This window comes from Brienomyrus brachyistius, chromosome 9, assembly GCF_023856365.1.
Source record: "Brienomyrus brachyistius isolate T26 chromosome 9, BBRACH_0.4, whole genome shotgun sequence".
Classification (NCBI taxonomy): Eukaryota; Metazoa; Chordata; class Actinopteri; order Osteoglossiformes; family Mormyridae; genus Brienomyrus; species Brienomyrus brachyistius.
Genome location: NC_064541.1, coordinates 27,365,114 through 27,377,613, shown reverse-complemented (window position 1 = coordinate 27,377,613; position 12,500 = coordinate 27,365,114). Strand labels below are relative to the sequence as shown.

General features: G+C 47.7%; 1 protein-coding gene across 2 annotated transcripts in view; it reads right to left on the bottom strand.

Annotated features, from left to right (window-relative positions):
- The window catches only part of osbpl10b (oxysterol binding protein-like 10b), a 72,391-nt gene that overhangs the window by 58,407 nt on the left and 1,484 nt on the right, over positions 1–12,500 (bottom strand). Inside the window, exon 1 of one of the 2 annotated variants that reach the window (XM_049026533.1) lies at positions 8,804–8,843. The exons of the other annotated variant lie outside the window; for it this stretch is intronic. The gene's annotated coding sequence lies outside the window, so the exon portion shown is untranslated. Of the gene's footprint in view, positions 1–8,803; positions 8,844–12,500 lie in introns of those variants that run through there. 2 annotated transcript variants of the gene reach the window in all.

The window sequence follows — 12,500 nt, the reverse complement described above, 5'->3', positions numbered from 1 at the left end:
GGAATGCTGAGATCTCTTGAATCCGTATTGCTAGAACTCGCTATCCCGTCATGGACATATAAGGAGGCACCAGCTAGCCAGTAAAACTGGTACACTGGAATCACCAGTATACAGCTGCAGCGTTGGAAATGAAGGGCACAGCCGTCATCTGGAGGACTGGAGACGTCAAGGCCCTGACGTCCCTGATATACAGAACCTCATTCCCGATCTGTCAACAACATTGTAAATTACATCTCTGACCACGTGCCCTTTCACCTAAGACTGCACTTTGGCCTCCGCTGCCAATGGCAACCACAAGTCAATGAGCTACTCTACAGCGGGAAGAAAGAAAGGCGGGGTGGGATACATTCACACGCTACAGCAGCGAGCTCCCATCCAGAGGATATTTTTCTCTGTTATCAGTCTCTTTTGGGGTTAGCTCCATGGGAGGGTCACCAGAGAGCCTCAAAACTTTCACATGTACATCATCTGTCAGCCACACATAAAAGTCAGACTAGTCACAGCCGCTCCGGCTCACACACACACACACACGCACCAACGCACACATATCCTGGGCCTCACAGCCGCCAGCTGCTTGACAGACACCCATGTTGCGTCGATCGATTATCCATAAGGGGTGTCCTGCAGGCCGAGGAGATGGTGGCTTCTTTGATCAAACGGAGATTTCACAGCAGTGGAGCTTCTGTAATGTCCAGGTCTGTGACAGATATAACAGATTTGGTACCAGCCACAGCAGGGGGGTGTGGAAAGGTAGACCATGGGTGCAGGACAGCAGACCGGGCGCTCCCTGTCTTCAGTGCAATATTAAGCACATTATAAACTGTTTCCTGGGGATCCTGATAAGTCAGACCGGTGACACGTCAATGCCGGGGAATCCAGGTGGGTGATCCTGACCTCCTGCTTACGAATGAATGAGGTCAGTCGCTCGGTAAGCCCATCAGGCGAGTAATTCCACATTTTCCGCACAATAAAACTAATTCTTAGAAAAAAACTTTCCCTCCGAGGGCTAATAATGGGCAGGAGGGAAATTAAAAATAGCATCGCACTGTCACACACTTTGCCCCCAACCTGCTTCCACGCAGTTAAATCAGAGGGACTGCAGAAGATCCTGGCACGCCAGTGAGAATCAGCGAGTATCTCTGACTCAACTGGACGGCGGCAAAGGTTATCGTGGACTTCGGAAGACACGTCTGGGGAGCCGCTCGCGCCGGCGTGAGCTGTGCCGATAAGGGCGATCGGTCTGTCCACGTTAGAGCCTTCTGTGAAAAAGGACGCCCTGAAAAGGACTCGGCTGTCACTCAAGGATGGAAGCCATCACTAATGGTTGTCATTTTTAGAAAGCTGTGCCAGACTCAGCATCGAGGCTGTAGGTCACATTCACATGCGGGCATTTATTCAGGAAGAGAAACAGCAATAATGCACCAGACAGCCGGAACCTGCGATACGGTCCAACTTCCACATCAAAATCACACGTGACTTACAAAATAATTAAATTGAGCTTAGAAATGAAGGCTTTCCTCTCCTATTATTCACTTCGATTGTGAGTAATTTTCTCCCCTCCGCCTCCTTCACTTCGTGTTTTCACGTGGTCCGGCCAGCATGGCCACCACCCACTGCCCCTCTCTCTGCAGGGGGTGGGCTTTGATAAACCAGCCAATAGCAGCCAAGCTCCTGCGTCACACGGTTATCTTGGCACATCCCCACCTAAAACACTCGAAGTCCAAAAGCAATATATGAGCGACTAGGACAATGGGGTCCAGGAGGTGGAAAATGCACAGCCATGTTATATCGCTGTCGAAAGGGGCGGCTTAGACACTCGGAATAATAAGAAAACTCACGGCCAGGATGTTGCTTGTCCTCGTAACTAACACTTCAGTAACACTGAAGAAAATGTAAAGTCTGCCAACATCACAGAGGACGCGGCAGGTCATCAAAGCTCTTCCCTGATACATGTGACAGCTACTCACAGCTCATAACCGCCGAGTTACTAGCAAATTTTTATTTATTTATTTATTTTTTTTTAAAAAAAGGCTTGCAGAAGGCATAGCTGTCAGTCATCAGGGACTGAGAGGGGCGGTGCTTGTGGGACTGATCCAGCCCCCTTCAGAAAGAGGCCTTGCACACCCTCAGAAGCCTGATAGCGGCCGGGGGGGGGGGAAGCAGGAAAGCGAGGAAAACACAGGGAAGTGAAAGTGGGGGAGGTGTCCTGCTGCCAAACACACAGCGCCTGTTCTGTGGCTTGATGGAGGAACCAGAGCCAGAAGGGAAGGTCACCTCAACCCAGCGGTGACCACATTCCAGCTGAGCGGCCCATCGTGAGGTCCCACAGGTCCTGGCTCCGCCTGCAAGCAGATAACCACCCCTGGGGGCAGGAATATGGGCAGGCAGGAAGTAAAACTGCCAGGTACTAAAAGCATCACAAACCACAGACCGTGACCCGATCACAGACTACCAACCAGCACAGACACATAACCAATCTAAGTGACTGCTATTAATTTTCCACGACTTACAAAAAACAGACATTAATTAGCCTCTTTTGAAACCCATTAAAATGTCCATAATCTCCTCGCTCATATCATCCCCAACAGACAGGCCAGAAGTTCCTTTTTCCAAAATCTGCTGAAACGGCTCCTTTTTCACATTAAACCTTGTATCGCGTCGATTCCTTCCCATCCTGCCCCGACAATACTCCGGAAACTCCGGAAGACACACACCTTCCCAGCTGACCTCCACTTCTCTTGTGACAAATTCCCTTGTCTTCAGTAAAATCTGGATTTAGGCTAGAAATTTTTGTGCCCTGTTGAATGTCACACAAGCCCCCACCCTCTTGACCCCACCAGTTGTGTTTCCCCAGGGCTGGCTCTGTCCAGTCCTGCCAGAACACACCCCAAGACATCATCACGGCAACTGACCTCATTCCGCCCCGGCTCGAGGTGTCGTTTTTAATCACGAACAGCCACGATAACGTAACACGGTATCAGGGCGAGATCAGCCTCTGTGCTGGGAGGGAGGAGGGGGAAGGTGGAGCCGGTCTGTCTACAAGCTGAGCAAATAAGCCACAAGTTCACCTTCAAATTAACTTCTGACATTGAGCGGATTGTTTTAAACAACAACAATCAGTGATCCCCAGGGGCCAAAGTGTGGCTGTCCGTAACACGGCGGGGATTTCAGCTTCGCCTTAACATGGCGGGGATTTCAGCTTCTCCTTAACACGGCGGGGATTTCAGCTTCGCCTTAACACGACGGGGATTTCAGCTTCGCCTTAACACGGCGGGGATTTCAGCTTCGCCTTAACACGGCGGGGATTTCAGCTTCGCCTTAACACGGCAGGGATTTCAGCTTCTCCTTAACACGGCGGGGATTTCAGCTTCGCCTTAACACAGTGGGGATTTCAGCTTCGCCTTAACACGGCGGGGATTTCAGCTTCTCCTTAACACGGCGGGGATTTCAGCTTCGCCTTAACACGGCGGGGATTTCAGCTTCTCCTTAACACGGCGGGGATTTCAGCTTCGCCTTAACACGGTGGGGATTTCAGCTTCGCCTTAACACGACGGGGATTTCAGCTTCGCCTTCAGCGGTGTATGGGCTAAAACCAGCCAGAATTTTATAGACATCTCGTCTTAGAGTGTAGGGTAGAGATTGCCCCACGTCCCAGCTGACACACACACACACACACACACACACACACACACACACACACATCTGATGCCCTTTGTCCATGCGTACGTGGTGTGAATGTTAGCATAAGATGGCATGCACTCCTATATCAGTGGGCACAACAAATCCCACAACAAAAAAAAATGGAAAGTACTATTTAATTTAGCTGTCCTCTTGCTCTCCAACTACTGGAAAAAAACGTCACACTGGTCCATTTGACTAGTGTGGTGCTGAGGTATCACCTGCCACATGGCTGCACTCAGGCACTCATCCCTGAGGTGGTTTGCCGTGCGGTGGGTGCGACAACACACTGTAATCAGTGCATGCTCCTTACCTCTCGTTAGCTTACCTCTTTGTAAGGGTTTAGAAATTGTCAGTCTTATACAACGAGAAAAACAATTCCTCATTCCCAAATGTGAAAGAGACGGTGTGTGTGTGCACACGCGTGTTCATAGGAACATGCGTGTGTTGGGGCACAGGTGCACACGATTGACTGCGTACCTGCCAAGCGGCTCTCGCTGCCCCAGCACGCAGAAGCGACGCGCCAGGAGAAGAAGCAGGCGAGCCGTGCATGCAGCGCGGAGACGAGGCTGATGTAATTACCATAAAGGCCTGTAATTACCCAGATAGCTAATTACTGAGACAGACACCCACCCACCCCTCTTCCCCATGGCAGGCCTGTGGCTGCCCATGTTCAGTGCATCGCTACCCGTACGTCATGCGGGCATCCAGACAGCCAGCAGGTCACCGTGCCGGGGACTCGGTGAGGTAATGTCCTGCATCACGCTCACACCACCCCCCTCTGCCACGCTGCAACGATCAGTGGGCCTTTGCAGCCCCAACTTCCGACCCGCGGCGAGGAAAACAGCACCTTTCCATAAAATCAGCAGTACCATCAAATCTCCGTGCCATGCTGTGCCGAGGCAGGAAGGAAATGGCTCTACAGAGCGAAGGCACGCAGAGACAAGGCAGCGAACCGGCTGCAGGGAGCCGTCTCTCAGAAACGATTTCATAAAAAGCCAAATAAAAATCTCATCCATCTATCCATCCATCCAGGTCATGATCACGGGGCCAAATAAAATATTCACCCTTAAAATGCTCTCTGTACAGAATGAAATGAAAGCCTGTGAGACTCATCCGAGGGCATATCGATCTCACACCATGTGACGCATTTATCGATTCGGCTTTGCCACTCCAATCAGCTGCAGGCGTCTAACCCTTACAAAGGTCTTCATTTTGAAAAAGTTTGATCTGTGTGTCCCAGATTGCAGTTTGACCACATCCACCACAATGCACTTAACACAAGCTCACGAGTACTACTCACGGCTCACGAGTACTACTCACGGCTCACGAGTGCTACTCACGGCTCACAAGTGCTACTCACAGCTCACAAGTGCTACTCACGGCTCACAAGTACTACTCACGGCTCACAAGTGCTACTCACGGCTCACAAGTACTACTCACGGCTCACAAGTGCTACTCACGGCTCACAAGTGCTAGTCACGGCTCACATGTTCTACTCACGGCTCACATGTGCTACTCACGGCTCACAAGTGCTACTCACGGCTCACATGTGCTACTCACGGCTCACATGTACCTCTCACGGCTCACAAGTACTACTCACGGCCCACAACAAAATATCCATTACGATAAACACTAAGCAGCTTTGACAAGATGTTCTGAGTAATAAAGCATCCAATTTCAATCCAACCAACCATCATTCCAACAGCTTATGCTCAGTTACACCCAGAATATTCCAGCATCTAGTTTATGGACTAATCTGTTCATTGACTGAGAATTGGCTCCTTCCGTCTCCTTGCTGACAACTACTAGCGCCACCTAGCTGCCCATTTCAAGGGACTGCAGGACGAAACCACCATCATCCCACTCAGATGAGGGCTACTTCAACCTGAGGCGGAGGGGACTGTCAGCACAACAGCATCAGGAAGTGCAGGTCAATGCACAAGTGATTCCCGCGAGAGGGGTCAGATTGCCCTTCGAGAAGCACACCGGATGCTCCAAGGACAGGCCTTAAAGATGGTGCTGGGGGGGGTCACCAGGTACTGATCTGCTTTAAAAGCCTGGAACGACAGAAATGCCAAAAAGCAATACAAAACCAACAAGCCCGGAAGCAGGGACGTCTGCAAGGAATGAGAAGTAGGGCAACACGACATATCGCTTCAGCATCGGTATCACAATATGCACACGTGCAATAATCACATTGCTTTTAAAGTGATCAATTGTTATTGTTGACAGACCACAGCACACAACAACGAAATATGTCCTCTGTATTTACTCATTAATATTCATTAGAGATGTGCTAGCTGATTGACCAGTCATTGCTAACTAAACATTCAGATCCCAGAACACACCCTCTTTTTTGTCTTACCAAATATGGCAACCCTAGAGGATTTGAACCCACAACCTCTCAAACACAAGCATGCTTCCCTAACAATTAGGCCACCACTGCACCCAGAACGCCGCTGTTGCTAGTGAGCGGCACGCAGGCTCTGCATGCGCAGCAAAACACCACTCACAGGTGATTCTCGATAAAGTGAGACAGGTGCAATATTATCATCGCATGGACCGAATAGTCGGTTGAGTTACGACAATAATTCACGCGAGCGTTTTTTTCTCTGTTGAAACCGTTTTTACTGTCATAGGGAACGACACTTCGTAAGCCTTGAAATTTTAATGGTAACGTCAAGATAACAGAGTATATGTAAAAACAAAAACTCAGTTTGAGCTTTAAAATTGAAGCTGCTCCTATTCCAGTGTATCTGCATGTGCTCCTGGAGCCGAACATCATCATTTTGTTTCCCTGCTGACTCAGAGTCACTGTGGTGTGTTTTTAACACAAAAGACTGAGACGGAGAAAAGCAGACAAGAACTCGAACAAAGGCATTTGCCTTCTGCTGTATGAAAATATATTGTATTCCGCAGAGATGATATTGAGCTTAAGCAGGAGATTTGTCAACAAAGCTTTGTGTTCGCTGGCACAACTAACAGCAACACCATCAACTTATTTGACACACTATTGATAGATAAGATCTATTTGGCTACAGTTTATTTAGGGTAAATTTCATCTCCTATTTTTCCTTTTAAAATTTCGCAATCTCAAAATTTTTTAAATATCCCGATGTGATGTTTTTTCTTCCCTTCAGAATTATGTCCTTTCAAAAAGGAACCAGACTCACATTTTTCCAGATGCTTTTATCCAAAGCAACATACTTTTTTTTGAGAGAGTCGGGTCAGACCGTTTCCATAGTGACCCTGCTCAGCTGTTCAATGGTGAGATTATTCTGGGATTCAAACCTTCTGATCACAAGCACAGCGTCCCCCAATGACCCCAATGAACAGAGTCCATTTCTGACTGTCCATGGCTGACATCATTCCAATAGGACGTTCAGCCAGTTAGTTGTGAGATCATTCACCCAACCTTCCGCACCAGCCGACTGAAAGGGTCAGTCAGCAGGCCCCCATTCCCGCTGAGTTGAGTGCACAGAGACGTCTCAGCCAGTGGGGGGTGCCCTTCCACTCTCCCTATCGACGTCATCCGTGTCCTTTAAGTCTTTGAGAACTATTTTCTCACCAAACCAGAATCCCAAATATTTGCAACAAAAACACCTCCATTTCCTCATCCTACCTTCAGTCTTCCAACATCCAACATGGATCCCATCGACAAAGTCTGGTCCAACACAAGAGTTAGGTTATATTTTCAAAGCCAGTTATTAAAGTGTTGACTGTGTTCACAGTTAAGGGTTTCTCTTTCAACACAACACGGCTATAAAAAGCCTATTTTTAAACAAAAAAAAACCTGAAAGATTACACAGCAGAAAAGAACCAAAATTGAAAGACAACGGAAAACTCTCCTATTTAGCTTCCTGTCAGACTCGTCACATAAGCCCATTCCGTAGGGAGAAAATAATGAAGCTGCAATATTCAGACACCACACAAACCACAACAACTGTCAAAAGGCAGAAGAGACTGCCAGGCACTTCGTTTTAATGGGAAATGCCTTTTTTTTTTAAATAATATCTCACTGCCTCGGGCATAAAACCTACTGTTTATTCCAATACATCTCGGCTGTCCAGAAGGTAGCTTCCAGAAAACAGCAGAGATCCTGCAAAAATCCCACTCCGTTACCAAGTGAATTTATAAAGGCCACAGGAATCTCCATGCTATCGATTCTTGCCACGCTAGACAGCCACGAATCATGTTTCGTGGTCTGGGATGCCAGAACCTTGCACATCTTCCTCTACTAGATCCTTCCATGAGGTAACACCTTTTCATACAGTCGACCATATTACATGACATCAGAGACCAGAGCACAAAACCAGATGTTAATAAACACAAATAACAAGGCCGGCCTTCAAACCAAAATGTCCCGATCCACAGAATTAGAGCAAGAGCAGTGATCTTTGACTCAGTACAGATACAATTTTGTCCGAGCTGCAGAAACATTTTGTGAGATGGTTCACTGATCATCTTGACACCCAGACAGTCTGTGCATTGAACCAAGGCTGCCGTCACAATGAATCAAGATATGCCCATCTCAATTTGAGCTCAGTACAGCCCCAGCTCTGGATAGCCATCGCCCAACATAGCCGAGATTACAGAGCACTTAGTGCAGACCAGAATCACGGCTACTTCACTCAGACTAGATACAGAACTGTCAACTGCCACAGATCTGGCGTGACACACTTTCAGATTATCCCGCCCACACAAGAAATCTTAAGGCAAATCTATATTATTCCATTATAACCCCAAAAATTAGCTACATCACAGGCATATGGGGTAGTTTGCAAACCCTACAGACCAACCATCCATTTTCCAAACCGCTTATCCTACTGGGTCGCGGGGGTCCGGAGCCTATCCCGGAAGCAATGGGCACGAGGCAGAGAACAACCCAGGATGGGGGGCCAGCCCATCGCAGGGCACACTGACACACCATTCACTCACACACACACACCTACGGGCAATTTATCAAGTCCAATTAGACTAGCACGTCTTCGGACTGTGGGGGGAAACCGGAGTACCCGGAGGAAACTCCACGACGACATAGGGAGAACATGCAAACTCCACACACACGTGACCCAGGCGGAGCCCTACAGACCATTTATAAAGTAATAAAACTGTTACATACTTGCATGCGTGTGCAGAATTGTTTCAAATTGAAAATCTCACTACAGCCAGCTGTCCAAAGTTGGTGACCTAGTAGGTATGACTGAGCAGTAAAATTATTTCTAGTTCATTGTACTTTCTCTTCACTACATTTAGTGTTTATTTAGAAAAACACAACAGCTGCAAACAAGATACCGGACATTAGATACGCAGCTAGCAATAAAGCAGTGATACATCACGGCCAAAACAAATTCTTTTTAGCTTATTCATTTCCTGATTTTCATGGATAAGTGCCTGTTAAGCAACACCGTAGCTAGCCAAAAATGCAAAGGGGTTAGCCACTTAGCCCTTGCCAGGGGCAAAAGCGCCTATTTTAATCTCTGAAAGATATTTAGCACTTTGATACTCAGAACTCTTCAAGGGTATGTTTTTAAATCTTACCTCACCATCGCTTCAGGATGGTTCTTGATGAATAAAGGAGTAGCAACGATTAAGCTACAGATGCTGAATTACTGAACCAGCTGTAACAGCAGTATTAAGGGCACTGGGGGATATCGAGCCTGTTTGTACAACGAAAGATGACCAGAAGCTGAACACATCATCCATGCCATGCCTGACAAATGAATGGGATTTTTCAATGTACACTCGGTGAAAAAAGAAAGTTAAGCACCCAAAAATAATGGTCCGATTTGGATGTAATTTAGTATATGTGCAGACCAGCGACGGGTATGTAAATAATTCGATTTGCAAGGAGCTGGCATATCTAGTGACCAGACACAGAGGATGCCTCGTAGACGCATTAGACAGCATTACTATCACTTGGAGTCTGATAGGGTCGCATTGTGGGTTTGCATGCGGTCGGGTGGTCAGATCATGCAATTGCCCGGCATGTGGGGCATGCAGATGTTGCAGTCATCCAGTGTTGGAACCAGAGGGCACGTGAGGGCACCCACACTGCTATCCGGACAGGTATTGGACTCTCTACATCACCCTGTGACATCCCACACCGTGTCCAGGGGTTCACCGTCCCATGTATAGGCTGCCGTTAACACCAGTGCAGAAACAGCTGCGTTTGAAGTGGTTTCGTAACCGGGAGGCGTGGACTGATGACGAGTGGCGTCATACCATGTTCAGTGATGAATCTTGGTTCTGCATAACCATGGTTGGCCATCGTGTGCATGTATGGTGGCACCAAGGGGACAGTACCAATCCTGCCAATGCTATGGAGAGATGCATCAGCGTTACTCCTGGCTTCATGGTGTGGGGAGCCAAAGGGTATGACATGATGGTTTGGGGAGCCATAGGGTATGACATCATGATGTGGGCAGCCATAGGGTATGACATCATGGTGTGGGCAGCCATAGGGTATGACATCACAGTGTGGGGGATCCATAGGGTATGACATCACAGTGTGGGGGATCCATAGGGTATGACATCATGCTGTGGGGAGCCATAGGGTATGACATCACGGTGTGGGCAGCCGTAGGGTATGACATCATGGTGTGGGGAGCCATAGGGTATGACTTCATGTCATCTCTGGTAGTGATTCTGGGGACCCTGACGACACAGTGCTGCATCCTGCATCCGCATGTCTTACCCCTCCTGAGACAGCACCCTGGTACAATCTTTCAACAAGACAATGGCCGTCCACACACAGCACGTGTGTCTATACACTGCCTGCGTCATGTTGAGGTCCTGCCATGGCCAGCCAAGTCCCCCGGTCTTTCCCCAATCTAACATGTGAGGGATCGGCTCAGACCTCAACTCAGACCCAGTGCCAATCTGCAGGATCTCGAGGGCCAGTTACAACAGCTGTTGGCCGACTTGCTGCAGGAGAGGATACAATGGCTGTACGACTCCCTTCTGCGCCGTATCGCCACATGTATCCAGGCCCGGGGGGGCCACACCCTACTGACATGGGACCAGCAGTGTGCCCATACTGACAACTCTGCTGTCCGTTCGATCTGATATTATAATCATTGCGATACAGTCACATGACCTTTCACCAAGTGTAGATTCATTTAACTTCCACCACTACATCTGGGTGTTTATCTTTTTTTATAAATGAGTATATGTAAAATACACCTCACACACTGATGACAACATGAACACTGTTTGGTAGTTTGTTGTTCTGTGTTGGACTTTGACACATCCAATACTTATAACACAAAGCCAGAAAATCTCCACTTTAACATGCAATTGTACTAATGAGAGAAAGAGAGAGAGAGAGAGAGAGAGAGAGAGAGAGAGAAAGAGAGAGAGAGAGAGATCAATTACACAGCTGACCTGTTAATCACATTCCAGGTGCCTTACATTTTTTTTTTATTTCCTGGTCTATTTCCGTTTATGCCTGCTACGCGTGTTTTTCCCCCTTATCAGCTTGTTAATATTGATGAATTTAGACGGGTATTGGAGGTATATCAGTCATTTGTCTTCGTGCACTTTAAAATATTACTATCGATCCTTGAGGGGAGAGCAGACACGTACTCAATAACGCACCTTTCAGCCCAATCTGCGCATAATTTAGTTACGGACACTGATAAGCGAGACACTAAGCGGAGCGGCAATTCAGTTACTGTCTGCGCAGTATGAGCCAGCTGCGGGCGCATATATTCGAGGTAACTCATCTATTGCAGCCATACAATCACTGAAAAGCAGAGCTCATTTAAGAGAAAATTGCTTTTTTTTCTCCTTATGCCTTTCATTAATAACTGCCTGCTGTAGCATTTCCTTCCCAAACGGATGGATGACTTGTGCCGTCGCGCCGCAGCCCAGCGAGAAGCGAGCTCCCTCCATCATCCGCCCGGTCCAGTAGGTTAGTCAGCTCCGGGGACTTTATAAAGTAGGCTACCTGAACGGATCCGTAGCCAAATAATAATAAAAAAAAGCTCCACCATCTGCCCGAATGTCAGATGGAACCGTTTACGAGGGTCGATTACTACACTGTAACCCAATTTTAATGTAAAATTGTCCGTTCATAGTTTCCCCAATTTAAAGACAAGTGGCGTATTATAAGTAAAGTGTCAAAGAAAGAAACACTGAACACCTTTACGTTAAACTGAATGCAAAATCCATTTGCAAACCTTTGCCGTATAGGAGTTCTGTATATGGTTCTTGTAGAAATAGTAACCCTATCGGATAGATTTTCCGGAGGCTAAATGGGACTAACAAATGACGTGGTTGGAAATCGGTCACAATAATTAAATCACCTTGGCAGCCGCTTCTGGTGCTGAATGTTTGGCTCTCCATGTGAGGGTGTCGCTCTCTATCAAGTGCACTTCTGTACATTGTATTAGATCTACAGGGAAAAAATCCAATCGAACCCTAACGCCACTTAAACACTAGAAGCCCTCCTGGCCTGGGAGACTGGACGAGAGCCAGTCAGGGACAGGGAGGACCACAGCAAACGCGGGGAAACCCATCCAAAGCAGGCCAATCCATCAGTACTGTGCGATCACAAGATACCCAAGCCGGCAGCAACAGGAGCAATTCGGCTTGATGGAGTACCGGAGACACCAGGGGCTGGAAAACCCCTCCCTCCAAGTCCAAAAATCCGGTTACACTGGGTTCTGTGCTCTAACCTCCATTAGATCAACATTTTCCAAGAGACCGGCCACATGATCTGTAACAGTTGGCAGCGATCCGCGTCCTTAGTGCCCTACACACCAACCACGTTATTGACATAAAAGACTGGCTATTTTTTTATTTACTCCCATTTC